The sequence below is a fragment of the Echinops telfairi genome, unplaced genomic scaffold (assembly GCF_000313985.2).
Source record: "Echinops telfairi isolate 266 unplaced genomic scaffold, ASM31398v2 ScPeMD7_7458;HRSCAF=8496, whole genome shotgun sequence".
In the NCBI taxonomy this organism is placed as follows: Eukaryota; Metazoa; Chordata; class Mammalia; order Afrosoricida; family Tenrecidae; genus Echinops; species Echinops telfairi.
Window position 1 is genome coordinate 14,998,329 of NW_022111358.1, and position 15,116 is coordinate 15,013,444.

Below are 15,116 nucleotides of genomic sequence, written 5' to 3' on the forward strand. Positions count from 1 at the left end.
AGGGGGCGGTGGGAATGAGGAGCTGCTACCAAGGGCTCAAGTAGAAAGAGAAGGCTTTGAAAATGATGGTAGCAACATATGTACAAATGTGCTTGAAACAATGGGTGAATGTATGGATTATGATAAGAGCTGTAAGAGCCCCCAATAAAAGTATTTAATTTAAAAAAAGTTCTAGAAAGAATTGCTAAATTTAAAAGTCTAATACTTAGAAATGTAAAAATTAGAACTATAAAGATGATGGAAGAAAAAATTGGAGCAAACTTAGGGTCCCTAATTTATGGCATAGTCTCTCAAATATAACTAAAAATTTGCCAATAGCTGAAGACAGCTGGAACCTCCTGAAAATTAGATCCTTATGCTCATCTGAAGATTTCTCCAAAAGAATAAAAAGATAACCTACAGAGTGTGAAATCATTTTTAACAACAACATATCTGACAGGAGACTAATCTCTAAAATTTATAGAAAATTTCAACACCTCAACAACAAAAAGGCAAACAATCCAATTAAATAAGCCAATTAAAAATGGGCAAAGGATGAATGAACAGACACTTCTACAAAGAAGACATTCAGGCGGCCGACAAATACATAAAGAGATGCTCAGGCTCATTAGCTGTGAGAGAGCTGCAAACCCAAACAAGGGAGAGAGCATCTCCCCCTGCGATAATAGCAAGGATTTAAAAAACAATCAACAAGTGATGGTGAGTTTCTCACGTTTATACTACGGATGGTCTTAGAAAATGATCCGACCGCTTTTAAAAGTTAGAAATGGCAATACCATATAATCCGGCACTCCCATTACTAAGTATATATCCTTGAGAAATAAGAATGGCGACATGAATCGATGTGTGTACATGTTTGTGGCGGCATCACTCACAATAGCAAATAGATGGGAACCACCTAAGTGCCCGTCAGCGATCACTAGGTAAACAAAGGGCAGTACTCACACACAGTGAGATACTATGTGACCTCAAAGTGTAACCATGAATCCACCAAACCTCTCACACCACGCATGAACCTGGAAAACATTAGGCTGAGTGAAATAAGTCCATCACAAGAGGGCAAATATTGCATGAGTCCACCATTATAAAGAGTCAAGAAAGGGTTTACACACATAAAGAACTATTCCCGATGGCTAACAGGGATGGGAAGAAGAGGGAGGCGGAATCATGAACTAGACATGTTTAACGAGTGACGAGAAAAGCATGCACACTAAGCGAGAGGTCAGCAGACAATGACCAAGGCAGGGCCTGGGGTGTAAACCAGAGGGAAAGGCAACCAAAGCAAATTACACACACAGTCCAGCAATAACAGTAATAACAAACAATAATTTATAAGAGGTTACATGACTAGAAATGTATGCGGAACAGGCGTGGGAGGATCCCTGGGAGTGCCATGTGAACATATATAGGTTTGACAGGGGATAATTCTGCATATGTATTGGCATGTGCCACAACTATATCCAGGCATGTAGTAGAGTCCCATACAGAGGACTGAGGTATGCCCATCGCTTAGGTACAAAAATGACGGGTAGGCTTGAGGGCTTAGGGAACCTTTCTATCAACTGGCATGTCCATACAGACAATGCTCTACATTCTATTTTGGTGGACAATGACTGAGGTCTCTAAAGCCTATAAGCACCATCTAAGAGGCAACCAATTTCCGTGGAGCTCCCACACGAAGAAAAGACTCCAGAGAAGGAAAGACTGTCCACGTCAGAGGAATTAGTCACTGAAAACCTTATGCATAGCATCAACGCCTAATGAATAGAAGCAGAACATTGTCAGTGAGATAATTAAAGTTTATTGTGCCAACCAGGCCAATAAACACATGTGGGGTTAATTGAAGGGCGGAGGGATAAATGGCTTGGTGAGCTCACCTTTAGAGTTCTCAGGTCTCTTGCTTTGTGATGGTTGGACCAGGGTGCAGCTGCCTTAGCCAGTTCCCTGCTTCAGCTGGCAAGGTTGACTTCCTGCAAGACATCCCTGAGGAGAAGCCACATGGACCTACCCTGATGCAGCCCTGGGTGCTGGAGCAGCCGTGTGGAGACCCCTGCCACGCTTGAGATGCTTCCACAGCCACTGGATCCACAAGACTTACAACCCACCAGCCTGTGGTCTTCCTGCATTTGGCCTCACTGCATGTGTTTTGTGAGATGGAGGAGAACTTTGTGGATTGGTGTCGAACATATGGGCTAATGTTGGACTTGTGGGCTTGGGCAGCACTGGGTTGGGATGTTTTTCTTGATGTGCACTTACCCTTTGTATAAAACTCTCTCTTATACATGAGCTTCTGTGGATTTGTTTCTCTAAAGTTCCCAGACTAACACAGTCAGAGATCATGCCGGAGGATGGGTCCCTCAGGTCAGAAGGCACTCAACATATGACCGAGGAGCTGCAGCCTTCTCAAAGTAAAGTTGACCATCATGATGTGAAGAGAGGGAAGCCTGGGGGAGGAAAGCCTTTCAGGACCTTCGGGTGCTGATGGGACAACTCAGAATGAGAAGAAACCACAGTAAAAATCTATTAATAATCCGAACTTGGAATATACAAAGTATGAAGCTACAAATATTGGAAGTTGTCAAAAATGAAATGGAACACATAAAGATCAATCTCGTAGGTATTGGTGAGCCGAAATGAGCCGGTATTTGCCATTTTGAATTTTAAAATCACATGGTTCGCCTAGCCGGGAATGACACTATCAAGAGGAATGGCACTGCATTCATCGTCAAAAAGGACATTTCCAGATCTGCCTCAAAGTACAATGCTGTCTACCCACATTCAGGGAAATATAGCCAATACAATTATTATCCAAACTTATGCAACCACTAAAGCTAGTTAAGAGGAAACTGAAGAACGCTACCAACAGTGATCCAACAGGATGCTCAAATTATAGAACAATATCATTAATAGCACATGCAAGTAACATGTGACTGAAGATTATCCAACAGCGATTGCACTATTTCATTGATAGGGAATTGGCAGAGGTTCAGGCCAGATTCAGGAGAGGATGTGGGGAAAGGGACATCATGGCTGACATCAGATGGACCTTGGCTGAAAGCAAAAAAACACCAATAAGATGTTTACTTGTGTTTTATTGACTAGGCTAAGACATTCGACTGTGTGGACCATAACAAACAATGGCTATCTTTGAGAAGAATAGAAATCCAAGAACACTTCACCGAGCTCATGCAGAACCTGTACATGGATCAAGAGGCAGTTGTATGAACAGAACAAGGGCATATTTCAAGGTTTAAAATCAGGAAAGGTGTGTGTCATGGTTGTATGCTCTCCCCATACTTATTCATCTGTAGGCTGAGCAGATAATCAGAGACAGTGGATTATATGAAGAATAATTAAGCATTAGGATTGGAGGAAGGTTTATTAACAACCTGAGATGGGCAGATGACAAAACCGTGCTTGCTGAACATGAGGAGGACTTGAAGCCCTTGCTGATGAAGATCAAGGATTGCAGCCTGCAGTATGGATGACAACTCCATGTAAAGAAGACCCAAATCCTCACAACTAGATCATTGGCTAACATCCTGATAAACAAAGAAAAGATTGAAGCTAAAGATTTCGTCTTGCTTGGATCCACAATCAGTGCTCCTGGAAGCTGGAGTCAAGAAATCAAAGGATGGGTTGCATTGGCTAAATCTGCTGCCGAGGCCGCTTTCAAGGGTTGACACGCAAGGAGGTCACTTTGGGACTGAAAGTGGGCCTGGCCCTCGCCAGGGGATTGTCAACCGCCTCCGATGCATATGAACGTTGCCACTGAATTTGGAAGACCAAGGAAGGCTCGGTGCATGCGAATCATGGTGCTGGCAGAGAATATTGAAAGGCCCACGGACTGCCCAAAGGACAAACAGATCTGTCTTGGAAGAAATACGGCCAGAAGGCTCCTTGGCGGCAAGGAGGGTTGAGACTTTATTTCATGTACTTTGGACAGGTGGTCAGGAGAGATCAGTCCCTGGAGCACATCGTGCTCGGTAAAGAAGAGGGCCAACAAAAAAGAGGAAGGCGCTTCACAAGAGGTATTGATATAGTGGCTGCAACAATAGGCTCCAACCTGGTGTCTGTCTGTGTGTCCGCCTGTCTGGCCCGCCGCGCCGTCTCTCCGCCATCATGCCCTTGTTCGTGGTGAACACCAACGTGCCCCGCGCCTCTGTGCCGGACGGGCTGTTCTCCGAGCTCACCCAGCAACTAGCGCAGGCCACCGGCAAGCCGGCCCAGTACATCGCCGTGCACGTGGTCCTCGACCAGCTCATGGTGTTCGGCGGCTCTGGCGAACCGTGTGCCCTCTGCACCTGCACAGCATCGGCAAGATCGGCGAGGCCCAGAACCGCACCTACAGCAAGCTGTTGTGCGGCCTGCTGGCCGAGCGCCTGCGCATCAGCCCGGAGAGGATCTACATCAACGACTATGACATGAACGCCGCCAACGTGGGTTGGAACGGCTCCACCTTCGCCTGAGCCCCCTCCCTGCCCCAGCAATAAACGGTTCAGAGACCAAAACAAAAAACAAAAAAAACAATAGGCTCCAACCTAAGAACGTATCCAACCCATCTAACTGTATCCAAGAACAATTTTGAGGGTGGTGCGGGGCTGGGCATCCCTGTGTCCTTTGGGCCTGTCACTCAAGTGGCAGAACAGACTCGGTGGCCCCGACAACAGCAGACACTGGGGTGTAGGCACTCTTGTTATCCCCACTTTACAGATGAGGAAACTGAGAGCTCCGTCGAGTCTGGAGCGCGGGCCTGTGCTCTGCAGCGTTGTGATAGGCGACCTCTTGGTGAGTGCTCAACATCTCCTGGATTCTTAGTTTCTGAATCACACTGTCCTTTGTCTCTTCCCTTCTATCCCCATGAGCACTCTTGCTAGGCGAGGCATCTCATATTTCCTTGTCTGCTCTAGCACCATGTCCCCCTACATCACCTCCCTGCCTCCTCCTGCCTTGCTGTCTCTCCAGGCCTTTCCATAACTAATCGATTGGAATGTCACCCCCATCTAACTGTATCCTGCTCTCCTGCAAAATCCTTGAATAGTGCCTTGTTGCCTGTGAATGCTCCTTCCAGGGCTCTTCAGGACTTGCCCCCAACTTCCTTGGGCAGCCTTCATCTCCTCTTCGGCTCTGCACCCTGCACCCCAGGGTCCAGGCCTACCCAACACCCGGCAGTCTCTCAGGAGTGAGACTGGGACTGGGCTGCCTCCTCTGCCAGGAATACTTCTTCCTATGGCCTCGGCCTGCACGTGTGTGCGTGCGTGTGTGCGTGCATGTCTGTCCCTCCTTATTCTTCATGCCTCAAATGCTAAGCTTGCCCCCTCTATGGAAACCCCCTTCATTCTCACAACCAGATGGAAGATCCCCTTCTCTCCTGTGGGCACAGTCTTCCTCTAAGACTGCAAGTTCTCTGAGGACAGGCGCTCAGGTTGGCTCATTCTGTGTACACATTGCCTAACACCTGGTAGATGATCATAAATATTCATTACTTTGGGGTTAAATGGATGGCTTGTGGAAAGGAATTTCCTTTCTAGGTACATTCTTAAATCTCAGTCTATGGCCACACCACCCTGAACGCGCCTGATCTTGTCTGATCTCAGAAGTTAAATCTCAGAAACCAATGTTTTTCCCTCAGACTTTCCCATTTTCCAGATTTATCTACCTAGGGATTTTTCCTCCTACAATGGGGCTGGGGTTGCAGATAGAATATCCTAAAGCTTAAGAATAAGGACTGAGTCATATGACCTGGGTTTGAAAAAACCCTGACTCACCCTCTGCTCGCTGTGTGCCCTTAAGAATTCACAATCTTGCTAAGTCTCAAATTTCTTCACTATACAGTTGAGCCAAGCATAGGATCCACCTCATAGGGTTACCATGAGAGAGGCCCCTAAAAGGCAGGACCAATGCTTGGTTCCTAACCACTTAAGTGAGGTGTGAATGATTGTCCTTTGGAAGATCTGATATTTGCTGAGCTTCCTGGAAGAAGATATAAAGTAAAGCATGTTTGAAACTTCAAGAAAAGGAAAAGGATGTCTATCATATTCACCATCCTGCTCTTTGGTCATTCCAATCTGAGTAGCATCTATCCATCTCTTGCCTTTACCACTCAGAAAGTCATAATGATGAATACTTTTGTGTTGCCAACTGAGATAGTTAAGGTTTATTGTGCCAACCTGGCCGATAAACACATGTGGGGTAAATTGAAGGGCAGAAGGACAAATGGCTCAGTGAGCCTCACCTTTCTAGTTCTCTGGTCTCTTGCTTTGTGATGGTCGGACCAGGGTGCAGCTGCCTTAGCCAGTTCCCTGCTTCAGCTGGCAAGGCTCACTTCCTGCAAGACATCCCTGAGAAGCCACATGGACCTACCCTGATGCAGCCCTGGGTGCTGGAGCAGCGGTGTGGAGACCCCTGCCAGTGCTGAGATGCTTACATATTCACTGACTCAGCTTTCCCCCTGCAGTCAGCATCATAATGTGTGTTTTGTGAGATGGAGGAGGATTTTGTAGATCAGGGTCTGACATATGGGCTCATGTTGGAACTATGGGCTTGGGCAGCACTGGGTTGGGATGCTTTATTAGTATACACTTACCTTTTATATAAAACTCTCTTATACATATATGAGTTTCTGTGGATTTGTTTCTCTAATGTACCCAGACTGACACACCAACCATGTGCTTAACTCTGTCTGGATGCTCTATCTGCCTTATCTCGCTTAGTCCTCCCAACTGCCCCTTTTACAGATCAGTCAATGGAGCCTCGGGAGGTAACTGACCTACCTAAGGCCACAGAGCCAACAGCTGACAGAATCTGACTCCAACCCGCCTCCCCCTCCAAAAAAACCCCCCACAAAAAACAAGCAACCCATTGCCATCAAAACAATGTTGACTCAGAGTGAGCCCCTGTGGGTTTCAGAGACTGTAACTGCGTTTACCAGAGTAGAAAGCCTAGAAACCTGCTGGTGGTTTCAAACTGCCAGGCATGCGAATCACGGCCTAACACCCTAACCACTACACCACCTGAACCTGACTCCAGGATTTAACTGACCCTTGGATTTCACACCCATGTGCCTGATGGTCTCCAGGCTACTGGCAGCAGGATCTTTGGGAGTCTTCTCATGCCATAGCTGCCGCCCTTATCTCGCCGTTTTAGGTAAGCAAGTCGGGCTCTCTGCTGCCTTGGACACAGCAGATCCAAACTAGCTTTCTCAGTGGGACTCTGATCTTTGCTACCTAACACTGCCCACCCCACCCTGTTAAAAACAATTCCCAGAGGGCCTTCCTGCAGCTAGCGCCCCAGAAGGCCAGTCATTTCCATTTCTCTGTCCTCTCAGATGGCTGCGGGCATTCACGCTGGTAAATGATTTCTTTTATAATATCATTGAGATCTAAAACGAAATGGAACCTGAACCTTGGGTATCTCTTGTCACTATGGAAACAACTTCAAGCCCGAGTGCCTCCAGGAGATGTGGGTGCTGCACCTGCAATTGCTGTCGAAATAAGGGGCCTGGACAAGGGAAAACAAGGCTCTGTCTCATAAGCAGCGGTTCGGGGAGTAAAGATGGCGTGTGCAGCACAGGATCAATCTTTGGTCCCGATTTTCAGCAGTGTGCCGGCTTGGACAGAGTGCCAGCCCAATGGACAACAGCTCCAATTAGTGTCCACTTTGGTGAAGGGGTGTTTTGAACCCTGTTCAGGTGAATCAGAGAATGCGGCAGGGAGGAAAACAAACAAACATACGCAGTCAAATTTCAAGAAAGCTTTGTAGAAGCACTTCTGCTTCTGGGAATAGGAAACCAAAAATGTCCCCGAGAGACTCCATGCTTAAAGCCTTAAATAAAACATCCTTCACTTGACTGCTTGGTTGCTGTGCTTGCGTGCCTCATTCTGAAGGCGCTCAGACTCACAGCAGCCTGGGAGGGGTGTCTGGGGGCTGTCTGAGGGTGCTTGTGGTGCCCACACACCAGGTTGGAGTGCAGTGAGCAAATTTAGCTTTACTGAAGACCACCAAAGATGGTACCATCAAAATCTCAAACACAACCCTCAAGGTCAAGGTTGTTTTTCTAGTTGATGCCGTTCCTTTTTCTTCCCACGGATGACACACTCTCCCCCAGGAGTAAAACCAAAAGAAAGCCAAGTACTACAGAGAATGCCAGGCTGGCTGCCCAGGTGCCCGGATTCATGCTACTTACCCAGAATGGATGCTAGGAGGTTAGGCATGGCAGCCATCACAGTGAGTTCCAACCACCCAACAAGGAGAACTAGTGGCCCTGGCTAAGGTCTATTTGTGTGGAGCACTGTCTTGGGCGCTTTATGGCTCATTTCACTGAATTCTCCAAAGACTTACTGTATACAGTCCTGAGAACTGCAGCAGCTTCCTCAGTGGGCAGACCAGCTGCCCAGCAGTCAGGCTTCCAACCGCCCGTCCAGCTCCAAAGGCAACATTCTCTCTGCACTTGACCTTGCTCATTTCTGACCTCATGAGCTTGGGGTAAACCTTTTAAATTATTTCTATTCAAAATAAATGCCCCCCCCCCATCATTCTCTCATAACTCTCAAATAATTCATTAATGTTTTGAAAAATTCAATTCCGACTTCTCATTAAAATGGCCCCAGATCACTTGGGAATGAGAAATACCTTCACGAGACATGAACTGCTCCATCATCCTTTGTTGCTCCGAGAGAACCTCGGAGAGTTCATGTTGGGCCCCTCAAGATGCTGTCAAGTGTTCAGGAACCTTACCTGCTTCCACGTGACGAGCTTTTGGAATTTTGTCTTTTGAATCAGTCTGAACAACTGAAAGGAACTGCTGCTTCCCCCCCCCCACCCCAAGATGTAAAATCATAGCACTGTAATCAACACACCCGGAACCCTGTGGACTAAAGGTATAGTACCACTCAGTTCTAAGCTCCATGTAGCAAATGTTTGAGAAGTCAGGGTTTCCAATTTAGGGGGTGGGGTGGGGATAGAAGAAAATATGAGAGAATAAAATAGCCATGGCATTTGGGTGTGTCAGATCTGCCAGGAAGGTTCTTATATGACAGACAGCACCGTTTTCTGGAGTGAGTTGGACCAGCAGGTAGGACATGCGTTTTAAAATCAGAATGCGAGCTAAAAGCACAGCTCCTCACTTCGGTTGGCCGTGTGACTTATGCTTACTGGGGAAAGTCTTCGCCCAACATGGGCACAGCGATCACATCAGAAGGTTGTTGTGAATACTACAACAATGCACAGAAAAAACACATATTCCCCGTTCCCAATTTAAAGTTGATTTATGAAATCTGTAATTAAGCTGAAATCTGATATTGACTCCTTACCATGTGCCAGACTGGGTTAAATCCTTATCAAATATATATATGTAAGCATGTATATACACTCACACAGTATATACTCAAGTATAAGCCGACCTGAATATCAGCCGAGGCACCCAATTTTACCACAAAAACTACATTTAAAAATGTGCTGAAAAACTCAGCTTATACACTAGTATATACGGCGTATGTATGAAGCCAGCATTTGAACCCAAGTTCTCTGCTTCCAAGGCCCACCCTGTGCTCTGCTCTGGGACTTAGACCATTAATTGGGTTCCAATGGGAAAAAACGATGAGTACTTGTTTTTGAAGAAAGTAGCTGCTTATGAGGGTCCACTGTGAGGAGGGTCTTGGCTGCTCTGGCTGGGTCCTGGCCAACAGGGGGAAGGCCAAGCAAAAGCATTTTGTTCTCCCACTCTGCATGGACGACTGCTGACTCCCTACTCCCTGGGGCTCGTCTCTTACAGAATGTCAAAAAAAAAATGCTTGAGAAAACAATTGCAAATAATAAATTGACTGTAAATGGTGTAATCATTTAGGTAGGAAACATTTCACACGCTTCTCTCTTCTCTTCAGCATACTAATGCCTGAAATACGATTAAAACAAGCTGTGGTCTTCACTACCACACTAACTTAATGTCGATCCAGTATTTGTGAAGCACCTGCTGTTAATGGAAAGGAGATCCAATGGGGCAGGGAGGTAAGCATTGGGCTGCTCACCAGAAGGTCGGTGGATTAAACTTAGTAGCTGCTCGATAGAACAGTGAGGCTATCTACGCCCCACGGAGATTAAGAGCCTCAGAAACCTTAAGGCACAGTTCTGTTTGGCCCTGTAGGGTCATTATGAGTCAGACTGGACTCAATGGCAGTGGTTTGGGACTAATGAAAAGGGCCGAGGCTTCGATATGTAATCCATGATAGAGTATTAAGAATAACAAAATAGCCCAGCTTATGGAATGAATACTGGCTCTTGTAGCTCTTTAATATAAATTTTCTAATTTTCATTCCCTGAGCCCTTATTTTTTTGTGGTTGTAAAAATACATACTGCACATTTGCCAAGTTAATGTTTCTCACAAGTACAATTTAATGCCATCAATTACATGAGTCATGTTGTACAACCATCGCTGTTACTGGTTGTCAAATTTTCCATCACATGGGAACTCAGCGCCTAAGTGACTTCCCCCTTTTCTCCTGTCTTGGGAAGCACTACTCAACTGTGGTCTCTAAACATCAGGCTACTCTCGGTATTGAGTTACGTCATGCAATAGCTGTCCTTTTGTGAATGTCTTAGTTCATTAATCATAATGTATTCACGGTTCAGGCATATTGTAGCATGTATCTGACTTCGTTTCTCTTTAGAGCTGACCAACATTCCATTGTTAGGTATATACCGGTTTATCCATTCACCTGTTCATGAACATTCAGGTTGTTTCCACTTTTTGTGAACCTTCCCTTATTAAAACTCAAAGTGGGCAGATTTACCTGTGCGGTGTCACGCGGCGCCACAGACTAACAGTGCTGGAGGAGGATGGAGGGCAACCCTCGGAACGCGGAGAAGGGAGAAGCACACGCTCTGAAGTCTCAGACGTCCGTCTGCACCCTGACCCTATCACCAGCGGCAAAACCTTGCATAACCGGAGTTCGGTCATCTACAAAATGGGAATAATCAGCATGTCACTGCTTTCCCACGGAGCTGATGATTCCTGCGATGACATAAGTATCTCATTACGCAAATGAGCGCCTTATTGCAAAAATCATGTTAGGTCACGCGGGCAAATCACCCAACACAGGGTATTCCAGATTGATCTCCCAGAGTGCCACTGTGGGGTGTAAAAGCTTGGAAGGGTTGTGCCCAAGGATTTCTGGTTTGAGATTGGCTATCACCTACCCATATCCTCTACCTCCCACCTCCTTCCTTGTAGGCAAAAGGCAAACTGATAATAGGAATAGCCACTGAAGCCAACAGGTCACATGAAGACGAGAATCCCCTCATGGGCAAATAAGAGAGGGCGGTGGCTGCGCCAGAGAGCTAGAATGGTTGGAATTAGGAATGGGACTTTCTATTTTATGGGAAATAAAATAATCTGTTGCTGTCAGATTGATTCCAACTCTTGGTGACCGCATGTTAGATTAGAAATGCTCGCTAGAACTTTCTAGGCTGTGTTCTTAAGGAAGCAGATCACCAAGTCTCCAGTGGTGCCGACGAGCAGGTTCAACCACCAATCTTTAGGTTAGCAGTTCAGTATACACTTTTTGCGCTACCCAGGAAACTTTATGGAAAACAGGCTTTAAAAATAGCTAGATTCAGGAGACGTGGAATGCGGGCTATCATTGGTGATGTCCGGTGGATCTTGGCTGAAAGCAGAGAATACCAGAAAGAGGCTTACCTGTGTTTTATTGAGTATTCAACTACATGTGTCATAACAAACTACAGGTAACATTGAGAAGAAAGGGAATTCCAGAAACCTCATGCAGAGCATGTACACAGACCAAGAGGCAGTCATCTGAACAGGAGCGAGGGATCCTGATGGCTTACAGATCAGGAGCAAAGGTGTGTAGATGGCTGCATCCTTTCACCATCCTTCAATTTGTATGCCAAACAAACAATCTGAGAAGTTGGACTATCGGAAGAATGCAGCCTCGGGATTGAGGGAAGGCTCTCTAACACAGTCATTCATATACTTTATATTCTCTTCCGCATGAAAGGATGCTCAGCGCGCCTACCAAAAAGTCAGAGTTAATGTTTCACAACTTCAAAAGTACTCTTTTCTTCAAGTTTAAGGCTATTTTTTAAAAAAGAGAGCCGCATCTCCATTGCAGCTGGGAGAGGGGCAGAATATTGCATCCCACCCTCATGGAATGCACGCTGGGCCTCCACTTGCAAACCCCCAACTCTCTGGGTAGCAGAGCTGCTTCCACCCTGGTGTTGAACTTGGGGAAGTTCACCTACCATGGAGGCGGGTGGGGGCCGGAATCAAAGATCAGTAAAATCCAAATTGTGGAGATAAAATTATTCAGGGAACCTCTACTCTAAAATGAGATGGGAGATTTGGAAGCGGTCTTCCCTCCCAGTAGAGAGCCCTGGAGGTATGGCTTGTTATGAATTACACGGCCATCCAAAACCACTGTTGCTCCTTGGGGAAAGAGGAGACTTTCCGCTCACAGTTTTACAGCCTTGGAACCCCCCAGGGATGGTTCTGCTCCATCCCCAAGGGTTGTTATGAGTCTGAGCCTGGAGTTAAAGATGCCTAGTTTCCCACCTCCACGGTGGCGACTGGCATGTTGCTTTGACGCTGGAAGCACTGGCACTGTAAACGCCAGACGGGCCCTCCATGGGGGGCAGATCTCAGAGACACTTCCCAGAGCAAGGCCGGGCTCCGCAAAGAGGTCCTGGAAAGCTGTAGGTCTCGACAGAACACTGTCACTTGCTCTGGACACTTCACCCAGAGGGACCGATTGCTGGAGGAGGACATCGTGATGGATGACACGGCAGGGAGGTGGGAGATCCTCCGTGAGGTGGATCGGCACAATCGCTGCAACAAGTGGGTCAAACTGCGAGCAAGCGAAGATCACACACAGGACAGAGCAGCACTTTATTGTTGCCAGCGTACACAGGCTGCCCTGATTCTGAGCCTGTTCCATGTCCAAGGGTGTCCGAGTCCAATGTCACTGAATTTGTAAGTACGCTGGCAGTCAGGTGTAGCTGGTAAGTATGTCAAATGCTGGTCTTCATAGACAACATATGCGTATAACATGGTATGGGAACAATGTTCAAGTTACATGAGATCCTATTTCACACAAACGATCACGAACATTACTTAAAGCATGAGTGGTAATTAATTAATGCATGGTTATATTTTAACTGTGGCTATTCATCCTTCTCCTTTTGCCAGCCAAGCACCTGGAGGTGATTGCTTTTAGGCAACCACGCTGCATACAGAGAGCAGAAGCCTGGTCCTGCGCCGGCCTCACACTAGGTTGGAGCCCATCTTTGCAGTCACTATGTCAATCCATCTTGCTGGCCATCTGCCTCCGTTTTGCTGAAACGCTACTTGAGGGCCTGTCCAAAGAGGTAAGATGAAGCCTTACCATCTAAGCCAGATTTCTTCACTCCTCTAGCAGTCCGTGATTTATTCGATATTCTTCGCCAAGCCATGTTCGAAAGCATCAATTCTTTGGTGTTCCTTTTTGATTGGCCAACTTTCCAATGGACAGGGGATTGAAATGCAATGGGTGGGCTGGCCGGGGAGCATCACTCTCTTTTGAGATAATTTTGTCATTTACTTCTTCTGCCCATCCCACACTCATTGGAGTCCTAGCTCCACAAGAGCAAGTGATGTAGGAATAAACTTGCAGGACACAGAGCTTAACGGAAGTGGAAAGAAGTCACTGGAGGAGTTCTGATTGCTAAAACAAGGAGAGGCATTTGCTGGTGAAGAAGATGCCTGTGTTTTGGATCATTAAATGGCTTGTCTGTCGGTGGGAAAATATACCATCAGGGTTTCAAATGACAGTCCTATGAAACGGGTTAGACTGGATGGCCTCCGGCAGGCACTTCAAATATTAAACAGCAAAGTAAAAAAACAGACGGAGCCAATGATGACAGCCACGACCTCCAGAGAGTTAATATTTGAAAACTTTATTTTCTCAAATGAGCACCAACACAGATTGCAAATAGGACAGAAACAATGTACTTTTCTCTAATACTGAATCACTATGTACAAATACAAGATGAAGACAAATTATCTGAACACACTTATCTTCATTATTGAAGCAGTGATCTGAAAAATGCAAAAAGAAAAACACAAAACAAAGGGACCTGAACCCAATTATCACAATTTGTAAACACAAGCATACATAGGTTCTGTCTTGAAAGACAATCTGAGGGGTGATGCCACACAAAAACACTGGGGCACACAGGATTGGGTAACACAGGAATAGCTTGGGTCTTCTTGGTTTTACCTTTCACTGTTGGCAAATTTCCTGAAAGTACTTTCACTTGAGAAATTGAACATTGCTTTCTTCGACCTAGACCACGAGCACGTTTTCTTGTTTGAGGCATATCCTAGTCAACAAAATGTGGATCATGCGTGTGTTCAAGATCTGAGTTCCCAGCCTCTTCCTGAACCCGAGGCAATCTGACCTTAAAAAGCCGAACAAAACAAACAAACAAAAAGAAGCTGTTTACCTATCAGGGCTGTATTTTTCTATTAATGATCTTTCAACCCAAACCAGTTAGAAGTTTAACATGATGTGGCTTCTGAAACAACCGGCGCCCTGGGATACATGATTGCTACATTCACATCTCAGCGAGAAGCAGGCCTGACTCTGCTGGATCTTCCAAACAACACACTTCCTCTCCGGCGAATGAAAGCTGAGCACACGGAGAGAGAGAAAGGATGAACCCCGACGGCCCCTGCTCAGGAAAACAACCACCGTGTGGTTTGTGCTGTTGGTCCGCTCAGAGGCAAAACAGCCAGACAGAAAGCGAAGAAAGACCTCATGAGCCCGAGGTGTAAACTGCAGTGTCCCCAGGAAAACAGGGACACACCCCAAAGTGGTTGTGCGCCTGCGCGCACACACATGCACACGCACACACATTGCAATGACGTGGAAATTCTTCCAACCAAGTTGTTACTGAGTTTGCGTGATTATTTATGTGCTTTTCTAGCCAATTCTGGGGCAACCTGGTCAATGTTCTTGCAGGGTCTGCTCCACTGGGAAGAAGTGCAGGGAGGCTGTTCTAGGGCCTCAGTCCAGACATTTAAAAAATAAAAGTATGTTGGTGATCAATGTTTCCCTTAAAACAT

The 15,116-nt window shown here is 46.2% G+C and overlaps 1 pseudogene; it reads left to right on the forward strand.

Annotated features, from left to right (window-relative positions):
* The first annotated feature begins 4,122 nt into the window (after positions 1–4,122).
* LOC101657722 lies at positions 4,123–4,469 on the forward strand (annotated as a pseudogene).
* The last annotated feature ends 10,647 nt before the right edge of the window (positions 4,470–15,116 follow it).